This window comes from Medicago sativa, chromosome 1 (genome assembly GCF_051527215.1).
Source record: "Medicago sativa cultivar Bolivia chromosome 1, Bolivia_mono, whole genome shotgun sequence".
NCBI classification, from domain to species: Eukaryota; Viridiplantae; Streptophyta; class Magnoliopsida; order Fabales; family Fabaceae; genus Medicago; species Medicago sativa.
This window is the reverse complement of record NC_140749.1, coordinates 9,245,530-9,265,504: the sequence shown is the minus strand read 5'-3', so window position 1 is coordinate 9,265,504 and position 19,975 is coordinate 9,245,530. Positions and strand designations below refer to the sequence as shown.

At 31.6% G+C, this 19,975-nt stretch overlaps 1 pseudogene; it reads right to left on the bottom strand.

Moving 5' to 3' along the window:
• Positions 1-8,679: 8,679 nt before the first annotated feature.
• LOC146952404 (CBL-interacting serine/threonine-protein kinase 25-like) lies at positions 8,680-10,480 on the bottom strand (annotated as a pseudogene).
• Positions 10,481-19,975: the final 9,495 nt, after the last annotated feature.

The window sequence follows — 19,975 nt, the reverse complement described above, 5'->3', positions numbered from 1 at the left end:
TTTAATCCAGATTTGTTAGATAAAAAGTCGATGTCTCGCAAATTTTAAATCAAAAGCTCGTTTTTCGATTGCACGTTGGAAAAAACACTAATTGAATTAAACCAAAGACATACTCCCTCCGTTTCAAAATGAGTGTCGTTTTAGATGTTTGCACACATATTAAGAAATGCAATGATTAAGAGAAAGAGAATAGTTATTTTACCAAATTATCCTTATTAACTATTGGTTAGTTTTAAAAGTAATACTTTGGAAGTAGTGTGCATATTATTAATTGGAGGGTACAATTGAAAAGAAAAAGTTATTATTGCATTGGAAACTGAAAGCGACACTCATTTTGAAACAAATTTTTTTGGCTAAAGCGACACTCATTTTGAAACGGAGGGAGTAACAAAGTGTGATTTATATATAACCAGGACGATAAGTATCTACATGAAATTCATAGCAACTAGACCTAATCCCAACTATAGATATGATTAGCTTCACAAAATACGAAACTAGAAGAAAAGAGATTTGACGCAGAAGTTGTATTACTCGATCTATCTTGTCATAGTTATCTCCCTCTCTTTCTATGTTGTTTCTCTTCTTTCCTCTCTACAACAGACCTGGTGTCTCTTGTGTATGGTGATATCTAAAAAAGAAAGAAATGTGAGCTTCTTGATATAGAGTCTGGAAATTGAAAATTTGCTCAGCGAGGCAAAATTAGTTTAGCGAATTTACCTTTCTTCATGATTAAGCCTTTTCCAGCTCAGAAACCGCCCAACGGATTGGTCTGATTATGAAATTTACTTAGCGAATTTCTGCTCGCCCAACGTACTTGATTGGATTCTGAATAATGAAAATTCTAGGATTTTCTACCTTGACTCGCTTTTGGATCGATTTGGCTCACTTAGAGGAATTGCTTAAACTGAAAATCTTAGTTCTTTTCCATCTCCTCAACAATTCAATTCAAAAGACCTACAAAAAGGAATGGAAAGTAGCCAAACTGGTATTATTTACATGATTTTTGAGGATTTTATTGATTTTTATTGTAAAACAAGTTAATCATTTATGTTAATAAATATGTAAAATAACTTAAATCATTTGTAAAATAACTAAAATCTAGCACTTATCAATCACCCCACGTTCAACTTTAGTCTCCCCTTCTCAGCGTGATCCATTGACAAGGTTCTTGGTGCGTAACTCCATTAGAGATCATGTATTCTCCCTCATTTCTCAAAGCAGTCAGTGGTGCTAAAAACATAGAAGTGGTTTTCTCGGGTCATTTTACCGTCCCACTTTGTTTTGACCCAGTTATGAGATTTTGACGATCCACGTATTGAGTTAGTGACCTTGAGAATGAATCAAATCCCTCATTCGACTACTTTAACATCGCCTAACCTTCGCTCAAGTGGAAGGCTTTCTTGCATAATAATCTGATTGCCAATTGATGAGATCGGCGATGATTATTTTTAGACTTAAACACTATATGAAATTGATGGAGACACTTTTGTGAGTCAGATGAGTTCCCTGATGTGCTGAATGGTGGAGACAAGTCTGATTTTCTAAATTCTTTATATAAGTATATGGCATCGACAATAGTTTTTGCACCACATCGTCTTCTCTTAATCCGTGTTTTAGCACCTTTCTTCTTTTATTGGGCCAAACAATTGGGCAACTCATGTTTACACAATGCAAGTCTCTATTCTATTAATCAAGAATGTATATAAATATATAACACACACAATATAAATAAACTACTATTTTCAATCATTCTATTACTAGGAAATGCATCAATAATGTCACAACTTCAGTATTAGTAATCTACTCAAACAATCCACTCGTTTAGTTGAACCAATGAGATGAAACATAATCTACATAAAGTTCCTGGTTAATGAAGAAATTAAAGGCATGAAGTCATGAACGCCTAATTAACTCAATAATTAAAAAGCAATAATTTATTTAAAATGACTCTAAATTTATCAATAAATTAACAAAAATAATCTAAATTGTTGTGAAAGTGACTCAAAATTGGAGTTTGGAGGCCAAAATTGATGTTTGTTGGAAGACCCAAAATCGGCGGCCGATTTTGGAAATCGGCGGCCGATTTTGGCTGCAGGTTGGAGCAGCTTGGTTCTGGAAAAATCGGCAACCGATTTTGGAAATCGGGGCCCGATTTTGCGTGCAGGTTTTTTCCAAAAACGTATTTTTGGGCTATATTTGTTACAATTTTATGGGAGTTACTTTTACTATAAATATAGGCATTGTATCAGTGTAAACCGGGAGATAGAGGGGGCTGAAACAAGGGTTTAGAAATCAAACTAGGGTTTGTATAGAGTTTGTCTCTTGGCAACAAACTAGGGTTTGAAGGTTGATTCACCTTGGGAAACACTATTAGGATTGAGTCTCTTGGTTACGGGAAGAGGCTGGGATTTGGGTAGAATTAGGCGGGAGACTTATTCTTGTAACCCATTGATATCCCTTTTGTAACGTTACTCATCATATAGTGGAACGGAGGGCTGCTCTCTCCCCCAGACTAGGTCGATTTGGACCGAACTGGGTCAACAGATTCTTTTGTGTTCTCTCTTCTTTTCTTTCGTTGTTTTTCTACTTTTGCGTGTTTAATTGCAATTCACTTTGATATTGGTTGCTTAATTATCCCTTGCTACACACATCAAGTTGTTATTGGTGTTTTTTCTCGTCGAATTCGCAACATAAATACTTACTCTAAAGACTAAAAAAATCTACGACATATGAGAAATTAGATCAAATACATTCAAGTCCTCATAGATTCATTCAATTGATCTGAATCTCCATAAGTTTCTAGTCAAGTTAAACGAGGATTGTAGGACAATTTCCGACATTGGATACAACTCCAAGACACAGAAATTCCCCCTTAGGACCCCAAGATCTAACAAGTAAACTTTCACTATCATGCTCTTATAGTTTGTCAAACCCTGCCTATCATTATGACATAAACATAACGCCAAACTATAAACGTATCACATGATAAATGAGTATTAAACCCTCACAAAAATATTGGGTATGAAACCCTCACATATCTCCCTCTCTTCGTCATCCTAGATCACTCCTTACATAATGAAGATCATCATGAACATAAGTCGAGTAACTTCGCATATTCAAGTTGACTACGACAATTTGGGAGATGATCCAAAAGATTCATGAAATTGAGGAGAATGTATTTTGTTAAGAGTTTCTATTTTCTTTCGGAAACACTAGTTTTATTTAGAAAAAGAGTTTAATTATGATTTAAACAAAACGTTTATACTACTACCTAGATAAGCTAATAGAAAACATAGTACACTAATAACTTATAAATCATAATCAAAACTACACATAGAAAACATAGTATATCGCTCATATTTAGGCACCGAAGAGGCAACGACGGATCCAGGATTTTTTTATAGTGGGGGAACTATATATAAAAAAAATTTGTAGCATTAATAATTGTCCTCTACGATTATTCATATTATAGAAACTTTGAATGATATGTATCTATAAAAATAATTAATCAATCATTTAATTAGTAATCCCCTACTTAATTTCGCATCTAATTCTTAATATATAATAACTTGAGATATATGATGATAAGTGTGGGCCAAAAGATAAATGATTTGTGATAAGTGTGATCTATGTGGTCAAAATATCAACTATTGATACATTATACTACCAAAAAAATTGTTTCTAAATTTTTTTGTAGACACAACCCCACAAATCCTACAACCTGCATCCGTCCCTGCGAAGAGGGTGAGGGGTGGTCAGGGGCGGAGCCACCTATTGCCCAGGGGATTCAAGTGAACCCCCTCAACTTTTTGGATTTACCCCAATTATCCTATGTTTTTCTCTGTTGAACCCCCTGAAATATAACCTTTGAACCCCCTCATTGCACCACCTCTCTAATTTGTGACCGTAAAAGCTGCACCTACACTTGTAAGTTGTACTCATGCCTGCACACCTAGCGACTAACTTCTACCTTTGTCCTTTAGTGACTACTTTTGTTGTAGAACACTGACCAAGTGTTTGCATCTTTTCCTTTTATTTTATTTGATTTGATTTACTAATATAATTAATTTCTTTAACTTTTCCAAGGTATTATTAACATCTTAATTTATTGTTAAATCACTAAAAAAAATACCCCAAAAAATGGCATGATTTTAATCAAGAGTCAAGACGTAAACACAGACAAAGGTGGTTATTTTGATAATAGCTTCAAGTCTAACATATATATTACATAATTATTTGAAGAAAATGTTAAAAGTGTTCTTAGGCTGATTTGGTTCTTCCTCAATGGTACCTTTAACAAAACCCATTATTTAATGATCTCACGGTCTCTAATTTGTGTATATTCCGTTCCAAAAATATGTCATTTTAATGGATAAAAATAATTTAAACGAGTTGAACTCGAGTTAAAAAAATTAGGTTACTCGAGCAAACGAGTTGAACCTAACGAGCTAAACCGAGTTGTTCGCAAGCTTTAAACGAGCCGAACTCGAGTTAAAAAAATTGTTCGTATCGAACTCGAGTCGAGTTTCGAGCTGAGTCAATTCTTATCGGAACGAATCGAGCTCGGACGGGTTCAACTCGACTCGATTCATTTCCCGCTCTACTAAATTGTTATAAACATCTAACCTAAGGACAATATATGATATTTGACCTTTATAAAATTGAAAAGTCTGAACCCCTTGGTTCAGGATCCTGGCTACGCCACTAGGGGTGGTGTAGTTGATCTGGAGGTACGTTTCAAAGGTATCATTGTATTCTGAAACAATATTGTATATTTATCTTGTAACACCATAATAATCAAAATTGTTGTCATATAATCAAGGTGGTAAATACAATTGGACGAACTACATAAAGAAAATCGTGTCACATATTTTGTTTTGCAATTTTTCATTTCTTTTATTTTTCCATTACTAGTTGTTATTCAAGCAAATAATAAAACATATGCTTACATTATCGCTCTAAAAATAGCGGAAAGAAAAACTTGACAATTTTGTGCCCTAGTACATCTTAATTACTTTAAAACTGTTTTAAATGGAATAAAGTCAATAAAATTTTGGTTTTGTTTGTTGTATTTGTAGATATTTATATGGTATTTTCCTGCTCCACAATAATAATGTAGATGATCTCCACCATATATAATAAAAATAATTTAGAACCAAAAATCAAAATACAAAGTTTTCTAGGCACCAACCGTTAGATGGATGTAACTGATTAACTGCAAGGTTTGGCTATTATTCTTCCTTGAACAGCAGACAATACATTATTCTCCTATAGTAAATGCCAAACACCTTCACGTGACACATGGAATCTCCCAAGTCCTAACTCATGGATGGTGCATTGAATTGACCGAATAATCTTATCCCCAAAACACACTAGGGCAATTATTTGCCCGCCCAAAAAGTACATGTGATACTGTAATGATGTCAAGATTTCATTGGCTAAGATAAAATCTGGCCATATATTTGAAATTTGAAGATTAAGATGCAATAATGGTGTAGAAAATACGATGGTATAACAAGATTGACAATGACATTTCTCAGTCTTCCTTGGAGAAACAATGTAGGGAATGAATAGAGAAAAAAGGGGAAGCAAAGAGAATTAAAGGGAATAAAATATTTTAGAATTATTTGATTGATTGATTTTTTGAAACGGAGAAGAGAAGGGGAGAAAATTTGTTTTGACTCAAATTTTGCTCCACCATTTTTTGTTTGCTTAATTTGCACCCATGTGCAATCGTGCATGGCTTTTCACATGGAAAAAAAGAGTTTGAAATACAAAAAATTCATGGAAACTTTAAAGAGCTGAACTCTTTAATCTATACGATGATTCTTTTCATATAGAATAAATCAAGATCGAACCTCACACATCATACTTTAGAGCTTGAGTAATATTTTGATTGTATATTTTTGTTGTGTTCAAATATTGAAAATCTTTAGTAAAAAAAACAAATGAAAATCTTGGAGTAGAAATCACGAATTGCTAAGTAAAAATATTAAAAGTATTTGCTAAAATACATATATTATTTGTTACATATATATATATATAATTATTCAATTTGTTGAGTACATTGGTACTATACAATTTCGCTAAAAACAAAAAGAAAAGTGCCCTCGATACTCATATATGAAACATACTCCATCCGTCCCTATATGTAACCACCCTTTCCCTCTAATAAAAGGGTGTTTACATATAGGGACGGAGGGAGTATAAGCTTACAAATATTTAAATATTAGTGTTTGGAATAATTATGTCTTCGTATTTGTAACGTTGTTGACGTCAAAACTATTAATTAAAATAAATCATTTAATCCAAATCAGTACTCATCTAATTGTAGTTAAATATTTTATCAACCTTAGTCCAATATTTTTTTTAGGTAAAGTTAGTAAAAATAACATTTTATCAATCTTGTAGTCTAAAAAAACATTTTAATTAGATTAATCAGGGACGGGACGATGACCTAATATATATCTTAGGAAACATTTTAATATAGTAAGTTGTATAGTGTATAGAAAATGTTATTAAAAAAATATGGGGTGGGAGGACCATGGCCTCTAAAGTTAGGATATGCATTTATAAATTATCTCTCAACGTCATTGCGATATTATATACTTCTTAGCAAATGAACCTGTCTATATTCATTATTGTCGTTAATATTTTATACTATTAAGTTAATAATATCACTGGTTCACCAATAGGTAAGACATTATCACTCAAATCAATATCTAGCATACATAATATTTTCAAACAATTAATTAGATTCATTTTAATTTTTATGCCAAAGCTTCACTTAACGGAGCAGTAACTATGAATGGCAGATCATGTTTGTAAAGATTCATCTGCCATGTTATTCGATTGAAAAGTATTTCCATTGATAACCAAGTGGTTAGCTAGTTGTCGTTTGAAGAAAAGATTTAGAGGCGATGATTAATGAATATTCTAAAACAGTATCGCTCTCGCTTTGATAGGGTTTAGGGTTTAACAGGAGCACCGCTTCCCACCTTCCCATCATCGTTTTTCACTCATAATCCCACCGTCCGGTTTGAAATTTCCCGTGTCTTCTACCTAAAACCTCCCTTATTCTCTCCTTGTGAGATGTTTGTTGTTTAAGTCTCTCCTTGTAGGAAGTTATATTTTGTCTCTCCTTTGTGAGAAGTTTTCCGTCCCTTTTCTTCCTTTTTCATGGCAAAGCTCCTCTTTAACTTTTCACAGAAAACCACCACGACCCTTTACCCTTCTGTCATTGTATTTCATCACTTCTGCTGGAACAAGTCACATAAAGTCCCTCCACGGTCTTCTGGCCTTGCCAAGCGTGATTTTCCATCTGCAGGGAGGCCTCTGTTCCTTCCTCCCCCCACTATAAGCTCCATGACAGGATGGGTATCAATTTCATCACTAGTTGTCCGACCACTTCCTAAACCGCCCCCAAGTCACAAATTAACCAGTGATCTGATCCCGAGACGGCCCCCTCGAAAGCCACCATGGAAAAATTTTATTGGGGTTTCTCTGCTATCTTCCCGTTTGAGAGTGTGGTTTGGCTCCATGTTTTTGATTCTCTATTATTTTAGTTACTGTTTTGTTTGCTTTTTGTTATTGTTGGTTTATTTCAAGTTTGCATGTCATGTGTTTGTTGAAATGCTAGTGAAGGATTCGTCTTATCGGTACTTTGTTATGAGTAAGGAATTCATGGCGACAATCAGCAAACTCAACATCCTCTCAGCCTCACATAGGACTTTTCAACGTATGGTTGTATTGGTTATCACAGAGACCATTTATAGTCAATATGCACGAACAACAGCACAATCTTTTTTCCGGAGTTGGATGACATCAAAGACTGTGGATCTCAAAAGTTTGGTGATCTTGGACCATAGGTGGAAGGAATTAGTCTGGTTGTTAGGGTAATGTTTTTGGAGTATTGTTGCCTTTTTGTTTTCTGAACTTTATAGATGTATCGTTAGGATGTATCCTACTATCTTGATTGTTAGGTCTAATCTCAATTTATGGGTGTGGGGAATGTCCCAACTCTTAATCGGCTGTATTATTTTTTGCCTTTGATTGAATGAAGTTTTTTGACTGTCAAAAAAAAAATGTTTGTAAAATAAAAATAATAGTAACAAAGATATATCACATGCCATTTGAAATAATTTTTTTATTAAAGCGAGCCTGCACATTAATTTTCACACTACCATATAAAATAAAGAAAAATATAACTTTCAAAGTTCTAATTTTAGTTCTTTCAAAAAATTCCTCAAAAAAAAAAAGTTCTAATTTTAGCTCGATAAGACCAGTAAGCTAGAAAACTTGTACCCAAAAAAAAAAATCCAATAAGAAAACAATTGAAGTAAATAGTTCTTCACAAATTCATATATTATTTTATTTTTCTTGAAAAAATTAATAAATAAATAAATATACAGAGATATAAACAAAAAGGAAAATACCAGAACCCCAATAGTTAATACCAAAATTCTTGTCGAATTATAACTGATTATTACAATTGGCAACTTCTAAGGTGGAGTATTTACAGTCTCACCAAGATAATACTATCTACATCCTTTCAAAAAAAAAAAAAAAGATAATACTATCTACATCTCCATAAGATTCAAGCTACTCAAAAAAAAAAAAAAAATCAAGCTACTTAAAAAATAAAATTAAAAGGCCAAAATCAAATGCAAGAAAGCAAAATTTGTTAGAAAGCAGCCAATTCTAGCTTATATTATACTATACCACATTAATAATAATAATATACACAAATTTCATATATGATTTATATTCATATATTATACACCACATTAATAATAATAATATACACAAATTTCATATATGATTTATATTCATATATTATACACCAAAAGTCCAGAGAATCTTAGGCATGACATTGATTGGGCCATGTTACCAAAACACGTGGCATCACTCCCCTTGCCATGACCAAACAATGTCTTTGAGAGCAGGCCTAACATCTTCTTCAAACAACTTGACATATTCAAAAGTATCACCGGAAGATTTAGAAAATTCAACCACCGCAAGCTCCGGCGCCACCTCGTATATCTCGGCCGTCACCGCCAATTTTCCTTTTCTCCCTTCAATCAACCCTTGTAACCTTAATTTGAAATCTTTAACCTTCTTAACCTGAAACCTTAAACCTTTCGCAGCACTTTCAATTTTTGTTACAATTTCTGGGACAGAACACTTTGAAGTGAAAACCGAACCTCTTTTTTTCTTTTCTTCAAACAAACCTGAAAGATCAAATCCCGAAGACATCGAAGAAATAAACTCGAACGCATTGAAAAATTGCGGCGTTGAGTTAATCAAATTCACCTTTGATTCCAACTCCAAATCATCATTTGCAGTAGTAGTTGTTGATAAACATAAACCTTTTTGAAACCATATGGAACTTCATGATTGAAGCAATAGTGATTCTTCTTTCAGGATCCGCCACAAGAATCTTTGAGATTAATCTCTTTGATTCAGGTGAAAACCAAGGTGGAAATTGATATTCTTCTTTGAAAACTTTATTATACATGGAAATTAAATTTTCATGTTGAAAAGGTAAAAACCCAGCAAGTAAAGCATAAAGAATAACACCACAAGACCAAGTATCAGCTTTAAAACCGTTATAACCTCTTTTTCTAACTACCTCGGGTGCCACGTAAGCAGGAGTTCCACATTGAGTATGTAAAAGCCCGTCCTGACGAAGGTGTTCAGGCAAAGCAGAGAGACCAAAATCGGAGACTTTAAGATTCTCGTTTTCATCAAGTAATAAATTCTCCGGTTTTAAATCGCGATGAGAAACACCTCTACTATGGCAATAATCTACGGCACTTATAAGCTGTTGGAAGTACTTTCTTGCAAGTTCTTCCTTAAATTTACCTTTTGCTACCTTCTCGAATAATTCGCCGCCACGTGCATATTCCATGACAAACAAGATTTTGGTCTTTGTTGCCATGACTTCTTTAAGGTTGACGATGTTTGGATGTTTTACTAACCTCATCACTGAAATTTCACGTTTGATTTGTTCCATCATGCCTTCTTTTTTCACTTTGTCTTTGTCTACCACCTTAATTGCTACACCTTCTCCGGTTGAAATTTCTTTGGCATAGTACACTTTTGCAAATGTTCCTTTACCTAGTACTCTTCCCATCTCGTACTTGCCAAATAACATGTTTGCTTTCACTTCTTCCATTGGAAAAAAATAAAATAAAAACTTAATAGTATCACAAATTAAGCTAGTAAGTATTGCATGATTAGTTTTTTTTGGGATTTGATTTGTGGGTTTTTTTTTAAGAGTGTTGATAAGTTATTAGGCTATAAGGAAGGGAAGAAGAGGGTAGAGACTTAGAGGAATGTTGGTTGTGTGATGTAGGTTTGGTTGGGATTTGATAGTTAATAAAAGGGAGAGACAAAAACAAAAGGAAAGAGAGTGGTGGTTTGGCTGGTATCTATTGGAACACTTGTTGTTTTGATTTTCCTACATTTATAAGAGAGCACACGGAATTGAAATTTAATTAGGTTATATAGGGTGAAAGTGAAGGCCACGTTAAGTTTGGGAGCCTTTGTAGGGCCTTGGCATTTTGTATATTAATCATAGTTTTAAGAATATAGTTTAGGCAAGGTTGTCTACGTGGTCTATTTAAGTTTTAATTATACTCTTTAGTCTTAATTATAGGCAAAAATTAATTAGAGAAAGTTGATAAATTTGGTTTAAAATTTAAACCAATACATCTTTTATTTTATTGAGTTTTGTTAACTAATGCCCTGAGACACTCTTTAAGGATCCCAAATTTAGCAATTATTCATTCAAAAAAATCAACTATTACAATTTTCAATGCATTAAATACACAATTTTTCATAAAAAAACTTATCATTTAAAGTGCTTAAGGAGTGCCCCGAAGACACCCGTTAACATTTTCCTATTTTATTTTATCAATTTTTGCTTATATTTAAAAACAAAGTGATATTTTAGATTGATCCTTTAACTTTTGCTTAAAATGGTCATATATTACATTCGGTTTGCGTTGTTAGTTTTTAAATTATACTTCTCTTACATTATTGTTCTTTATGATTAAATTATTCATTCGATTAGTTTTTTATAAGAGAAAATTTAATGCATTTTGTTTAAAACAAGAGTAGAGATATATGATGAAATTCGAATGAAAATACATAAGCTATCATGACATGGAACTATCCTAGATGAACTATGAACAACTTTATTGGTTTGTCTCCTAATAAACTTAGCATCAAAGGTTGCTAAGTCAAAAGAAACTAGGCATCGACAATAATTAATGATCCAAAATCCGAGACGTGGAGTGTACGACCAAAGATACTTTCAACCACCACCTTTGAGTCCATCTCAAAATCCATATTTGCCAGTTGAAGGTCATGTACTCACTAAAGAACAGACTATAGTCTGAGTGCTTCTTCCAAATCAACATCTAGTAACGGTGATAGCCACTCCGTTTTATCCAACACAAAATGACTTCATCATCTCGAATACACATACCAAAGCAATTTTGTTGAATTCATAAGAAAAAGAGACATCCAAGATACTCCCTCGGGTCCTTATTATAAGAAACATTTGACTTTTTAGGTTCATTGTGTAAGTGATATACCTAGTCTATATTTATAACAAGATACATTAATCTATGAACCAAAAAAGTCAATTGTTTCTTATAATAAGGACCATCTTAGAGTGATGAGTCTGATTAAGGATGCGAGTCCTGATAAATTGGACATTGACCCAACTATTAAAATTCATTCAATTAGTTGTAATTTGTTTATTGTCATAATTAACAAAATGATACAAAAATTAATCAAATTCTATTAGTTTAAGAGAGGTGTCATCATAATGATAAAACCTTGGTTATGTAACTATATGAACACGAGCGTTCAAATTCCACTTAAGACAATGGTAAAATAATCAATAGTGTTATGTTATTAATAAGAGCATTGCTATATGTCACGAAAGTAAATTTCACGACTTTTTCACGAACGTGTTCTAACTTGCTTTGCCTGCTGCCTGAACAAAAACAAATCTATATATCCATGCACTCAGCTTTTCTCCATGTCCTGCCATTAAATCTAAAACTACAAACAAAATACACCTTAAAGGATTTGGCTGTGGATATTATAGATTTATGGTAAAAAAAAAAAAGAAGGAAGTGGAGACTTTTAGTCAATGGGCCAACTGAGTCAAATTCAGATACATATAGTGCAACCGATGGAACCAAGTGTCTATTTCGATGGTGGATAGGTTCTGTGATAGAACTCACTCTACAGCAAAGTGATGGTGAGGGGTTTTGTGATGGAATGGCGGTGACGAACAGCGAACAAGGACAAAGGAACGGTGACGACGAACTGACGATGAACGATGACAGCAAAGGAAAGGCGACGATGTGATGATATGTGGAAGAAGTGATAGACGCCATGGAACCAGGGAAGGTGAAGCAGTTGTGGTATGTGGAAGAAGAAACTAAACCGGAGAGAGAAACGGGATAATGACACAAACGTGTCAAAGAAAACAAAATTGAAATAAAATAGGCAAGTTGAATGTTACACGTAATTCATGATACTATCGGGATGTTTTTTGTCGGGAGATGTAGCATTTTCCTATTAATAATTTATTTTTGCAATTCCTTTTTAAAAAATCAACTTTCTATTATAAATTTAAAAAAGAAATGTTAACAAGTGCTTTAGAGTATTTGTTAAAATGTCTAAAGAAGAAATTTTGTCTTAAAAATAGTATACTCAATGGATTGAAACTTTAAAATGTAACATTTTCTACATAAAATTTATAAATTATATCTATTTTTGAATTTTTAATAGGTGTCTTAAGACACCTGTTAATAGGGATGGGAATAGGCCAGGCCGGCCTACAGGGGCCTACGACCTAGCCTACGACAGGTCAGGCCAGGCCAGGCTTTTTTCTTAAATAGAGAAGGCCTAGGCTTTTTTTAAGCCTATTTAGCTTAAAAGGTCAGGCCATAGACCTCTCAAAAAGCCTCTTAAGCCTATTAGGCCGACCTATTTAAGTAATATGAATAATATTATTTATTATTATATTATATTTTGTATTTTTAATTAAAATATAAATTTATAAACTTTTTCAATAATTTAAGCTTTATTAGTATACATTAATTTTTTTGCATATATAAATGTATTATTATAAATTAGAATGGAAATATGATACAATATATATTCGAATTCCTTAAAACCTCGTGTTGATAATGTAAAGAGAGTTTAATTTAATTGAACTATTAGTTTGTTAGTCCATTTAAACTTAGATCACATTGCTTATTTAAAGATGTTCATAAGATATAGGCTTTTAAACAGGCTAACAGGCCGTATCCGACTTTCAGAAGGCCAGGCTCAGGCCTAAAAAGTAGGCCTATGACAGGCCGCAGGCCAAGCTTAGGCTTTAAGAAAATTTGGCAGGCCAGGCTTAGGTCTTGCAAAGCCTAGCTCGGCCTAGCCTATTCCCATCCCTACGGCTGTTAACAATACCCAATTTAAAATAGTAATAATAATGAGATCAAAGAATAAAAAAATAATGATGATAGTGATTATGATAGTATTAATAATAGAGGTGAGAAGGTTTGCCGACTTGGCGCTCCGTGACTCGTTTTCATTGGGGCACTTGTTGGTTGATTTTCTTGGTCCACAAGCACACAGAAAAAGATCTAAAACTGAATTATTTGTGGGCTATTTTGTCGTCTCTTTCCACCTATCTCCCAATAAATAAAAACTGTGTGTCCCTGTTTTTGCCTAATAATGATAAAGATAATAATAATGATAAAGATAATAATAATAATAATAATAATAATAATAATAATAATAATAATAATAATAATAATAATAATAATAATAATAATAATAATAATATTGTTTTAATAATAATAATAATAATAATAATAATAATAATATTGTTTTTTTTTCTCTTTTCATTTTTTATTTATGAACATTAGTAGTTTTTTCTTTAATCATCTCTTTTCATTTTTTGTTTATGAACATTAAGTAGATAATAATAATAATAATAATAATAATAATAATAATAATAATAATAATAATAATCAGGCCCGGCCCTTGGGGGGTGCAAACAGCTCAATGGAGCTGGGCCTCCCCAAGGTATGGGCCTCAATAAAAAAAAATTAGCCCAGTAAATTCATAGTAAATACATATAGGGTGAGTAGTATAACAGAGTTACTGCAGTGGCTTGTTGGTTGGTAAAGTTGCATGTTGGTGATACCAAGGTCTTGGGTTCAACTCCCAATCCTTAATTTTATGTTACATGTTTTATTTATGTTACATGTTTTATGTTTTTTATGTTTTTCTTTTCCTTTTTCTTCTTGTTCAACTCCCAATCTTCATGTTTTATGTTTTTCTTTTCCTTTTTCTTCTTTTCTTTTCCTTTTTGCTTCTTTAATTAATTTTTTTTTGGTAGTGTTTGCTTCTTTAATTAATATATTTTTAGTATGAGTGGCTTTGATTTAGACATTATTTTTTTATAGCTTTTCATTTTTGCATCTTTAATTAATATATTTAGTATGAGAGGCTTTGATTTAGACATAATTTTTTATGGATTTAAGTTTCATCTATCCTCTCTTCAATTTAGCCAAATTCTCCTTAACATATTGGATTATATATTTTAAAATGAAAACAAATTTTTTTTTCTTCTTATTTTGTTAGAACACTTGTAATTTTTGGCCCATACATATTGTATAAGATAGTTAAACTCTAACAACAAATACCATAAACATTTTTTTTTTAATCTTTACGAATCTTATTTTCTATTTAAATAGATAATTGATCTTTTAAAAAAATTATGTTTTTATTTTATTAGGGGCCTATTTTTACATTAGAGCCGAGCCTCCAATTACGTAGGGACGGCCCTGATAATAATAATATTGTTTTTTTTTTCTCTTTTCATTTTTTATTTATGAACATTAGTAGTTTTTTCTTTAATCATCTCTTTTCATTTTTTGTTTATGAACATTAAGTAGTTTTGTCTTTAATCATTATTTTTATTTATTGATAATATTTTATGTCGTCTTACTTTTATAAAATATATTTATTTTCTCTTTTCATTTTTTATTTATGAACATTAAGTAGTTTTGTCTTTAATCATTATTTTTATTTATTGATGATATTTTATGTCGACGTACTTTTATAAAATATATTTATTATAGAAAATATAAAAAGATGGAAACAAGGTATTTGATTTCTTCCTCTCAAAGAAAGTTTTTTAATTTCTTCTTCCCAATTAAAAAAAGATCCGATTCCCTGCTTTTCTGGTCTTGAAAATCTTGAAATCATATTTTCTTTTTCTATATAAAAAAGTTTAAGTGAGTTGATTCAGAGTTCGTCACGATTAAAGTAAATTTTAAAAATATGTTTATAGATCATCCATTAAAGTATGAACACGCAGCAGCAAAAATGGAACTCAGATGTTTGTAAGGCAGGGTATTGATAGTTAGTTAGTACATCCCTTCTAGGCTGGTTGCATTGTTTTGTTTGGCTGGGACAATCTCGATTACTTATTAGGAAGTTCACCTAATTAAATAGTTTTAATTAAATAATTGCCGATATAAAAAAAACTCTCAGTTTCATTGTAACTGACATTATTTGACTAAATAATTTTTTCATTTATTAAGTATACGAGGAGTGAGCTTGAATGTTCTCAAGCGTCAAGTGCATGAAAATTGAATAGGTCTTTCCAAAATAAAAAGTAGGTTCATATGATTTTCTAGGGGGTCCAGGTTCATATATATATATATATATATATATATATATATATATATATATATATATATATGTATATATATATATATATATATATATATATATGTATGTATATATATATGGGTTATGATAGAAGACACCTTTTGTGAAGGTGTCTTTTATCAAGTTACTCTATGAGCATTTGCGAAAAGACACCAACTTACTTTTATGAAGGTGTCTTTTATCAAAGTTATAACTAAAAAGTGAAAATCACACCTTAAGGTGTGACTTGATAAAAGACACCACCAAAGGGTGGCTTATAACATAACCCTATATATATATATATATATTTTAATCCTAAGGGCATGACATTCCATTCAAAATGCCCAAAAGGCACTACAAATCCGGTTTTGTACTTGTCTTCTTCTTTTAATTGAATTTGATAATATCCAGATTTAAGGTCGAATTTTGAAAAAACACTTTTATTTTGTAATCTATTAATTAAATCTCTTTTATTAGGAATTGGATATCTAATCCATTGTAAAGCTTTGTTCAAAGGTTTATAATTTATGACTAATCTGGGACTCCCTCTTTCTAACTCAGCAGCGTTTACTACATAAAAGGCTGAGCAGCTCCAAGGAGATTTACTAGGCCTAATTAAGCCTTTATCTAAATAATCTTGTATTTCTGTTTTACAATAATCCATTTGTTTCTCATTCATATGACTGGGTCTGGCTTTAGTTGGTATATTAATTTCTTTAAAATCCGGCTCATAAGGTAAAGATACAGTATGTATTTTTCTTTTCCAAAAAGCATTCGGCTGCTCGGAACAGAGATTTTTAATAAATTTTTCTTCTATATTTTTAATTATCTCTTGAATCCTTTTAGATTGTAATTGTTCATCTATTCGCTTATAATGGATTTCTTTATTAATAAAATTAATCTGTTTTCTTTTTAAATCTATTTGATTTAATGCAGAAATATTATTTCTTTTTACCGAATTAATATCTCTTATTTTAGGTTGATGTATAAATTCAAATTTCACTGTTCTTCCTAAGGCTTCTGTAATTATTTCTTTATCATTAACCATAAAGGGATATAACAGCGTTAAAAAGGGTGTTCCTAAAATTATATTTTCTTTCATATCTTTCACTAATAAAAAAGAAGTTTTATAACATATCTGATCTTTACAAATTTTTGCATTAGATAATTTATACGCTACCTGTAATCTTGCCCCATTAGCTCCGGCAAGGACTTCTTTAGTTTTTTCATAATATTGTGTAGGAATTAAACCTTCTTGGATACAATTTAAGTCTGCTCCAAAATCTATTAGAGCATCTAATACATATGTATGGTCATGGACTACTAATTCTATTTTAACATGCCATTTATGTGATATAATTCTAGCAATATTGGCTATGTAACCTTCTTCCTTATTATCCTTTTTAGAAGATTCTCCTCTTTCTTGTTGAGATACTAAAAAATTTCCTTGTAATTCTAAGAATTTTAACTCTAAATTATCACTTCTCTGCTTAAAATAGCTATCTGCTTCTTTTAACTGTGTAATTTCGTTTTTTAAAATTTTTATTTCTTCATTTAAATCTTTAACAGTAACCTCTTTAGGGGTTTCAAACATTTTCATTATTTCCTTAAATTCTATTTTATGTACGTCATTTTTATGAATATTATTGTCTTCTATAATATCTTTGATTTGTTTCATAAAAGCGTTTTTATTTTCAGAATCTTCCATTTTGTCTAAAATAGTAATTAGCTTATTAGCTTGACTATTAGTAATTACATTAATAGTTTTAATACAATTATTGCAATTGCAAAAATCTAATCCAGAACATTCCTCTTCTGGTCGATCTTGGATGTTATCTTCCCAAGTTTCTAATTGATTAAGATCTTCATAATCAGATATAGAATTATTAGAATCTTCTCTTGAAGATTGTTCTTCTATCGATTCTTCTTTATCTGATTCTAACATTAATTTTTGTAAGGAGTTAACAATACTTTCTTTTAATTCTTCTGAAATATCTAGACTACTAATCTGCTTAATTTCTTTGACCCTGCATTTATTAGAGTAATGACCGAACTTTCCACATTTATAGCATTGAACATCTTTAGTATTTCTAGATGGTTTATGGGGTTTTTTGTAATTTTTTCCCGAACTTTTCTTATTATTTTTATAATAATCTTGATTATCTTTATCTTTATTATTAATAGTTTTATAAGGTTTATGTTTATGAGAATGAGAACTCCTTCACTTAGAATTAGAGTTTTCTTTAGCTTTCTTACTACTAGGGGCTCTTAAAGGAGGTGCCCCATATTGTTCGCAAAATGATCCCATTTCTCTTCTATTGCTTCCTAATTCACTCTTAATTTTTCTTTGTATTTTAAAATCGGTGCAAACCTGCATACCGGTTTCAATAATATAATTAGAAATTTCTCCTAAGGTTAAAGTATCATATGGGATAGTCCCATTATGCGCTCTCTTAAGATTTTCTTTTACTTTATCAGCAAATAATCTAGGTAATCCTCCTATAAATCTTTCTTTCCAATATGACATGCCTCCGTCTGACCTAAGACATAATTTTGAAAGAAACATATCTCTATACCACCGATAATCAGACATAGTCGGACAATAAAGATTCATTAATTGATCGGAAGCTCTTTGTTGGAGTTTAAGAGGTTCTCCCACAAAGAATTTTGTAATTAAATAGAGAAGAGTAGTCACACAGTTCTCTTCATTAATTCCATTTTCAGTTTTTAAGGCTGTATCAACTGTAGTCTTATCTACTGAGGAAACTATGTTATCCCACCATCCTTTTAATTGACCAGTAAATCCCATAACTAACATATTTTTTGTTTGCTTATCAGAATTATTTTTAATTTTTAAAGCGGTTGCCGCCATGGTCATTTGTTGAATAACATCTAAAACGTGTTGTTCGGATGCACCATCTATATTCGACTCTGTTATAGCTTGTCCAGAATAGGAGTTTTCTACAAAATTAAACCTCTCTTCAAATTGCACATCTGCAAATGAAGGGCGAGGATAAAAATTTCTAGTCCTAGGTTGTGGACCTGGTCCTAATCTATTAATACTACTTTCTCCTTGAGAGAGAGTATTTATTGTGGACAAAGAGGCTAGATTCATTTTATTTAATTTTAAAATTAATTCATCTATTTTTTCTTCGGGTCCTAATTTCATTTTAGTAACTGTTTCTTTAGAGGGGACCTCATACTTATATATGGGTCTATTAGGATCGAGTTTAGTTATAACTTCCTCTTTAGAAGTAGGAAGTATTCCTTCAATTCTACTTAATTGTTGTGCTATTGTATTTAATGTTTGATTTGTATAATTTAATTGTGTGTGTATATGGTAAAAATCTTTTCTAGTGTTAATTACTGGTGGTTGATCTGGATTTTTAATTGTTTTAAAAGGTGCCGCTTCTAATTCCATATTTTCAACTTTTAACATAATAGGTTCTAAAGGTGGATGCGTAGAAATAATAATTTCTTTGCTTGTAGTTTTCCACTGGGTGGTCATTCTAGTATTAGTATCTAGGAACATTTTATCAGTATAAGGATTAGGTATTTCATACTCTAAACAGTATAATTCAAACCATGTGAAGAAATTAATATTAATCTCATGATAATTCAAGAAACCATAGAATTCTTTTAAGTAATGATTTGTTAATTCTTTACTAAAGGTGGAAAAATACCATTCTCTCTTTAGTTTATTATGATCTCCCATAAAGTTAATTTTAATCCAATCTTTATCTATTTCAAAAGGTTCTTCTTTTGTTATTGTATTACAAACTTGAGACCTAGTAGGAGAAGGTGATCTAGATGGCGATCTAGGCCTTTCCTGCCTATATAAAGGAACGGGAACTGTTGGTTCAAAATTGACTCCAGACAATCCTACCCTTATAGTTGAGTCTACTGATCGTCTAGACGCTGAGGGTTGCGTGCTAGATGATGAACTAATACTGCTGGACCCATAATACCTATGAGACTGACTTCTATTCATTCTAATTATGACAGATCCCTCTCTATCTTGGATCGTATGACTAATAGATCTAGATTATGGGTTGTCATTTTTAATTATGTTTTGTAAAACCCACTCCTCGGGTAATTTTTCAATTATTTCTGAAGCAGTTAATATCTTAGGAGTTATTACCATAGTTTTATTGAGATTGGCTTCTATAATACAGGTTTCATTTCTTGAGGTTGCTTTTAATGATTTAAAGTCATAATTAACCTT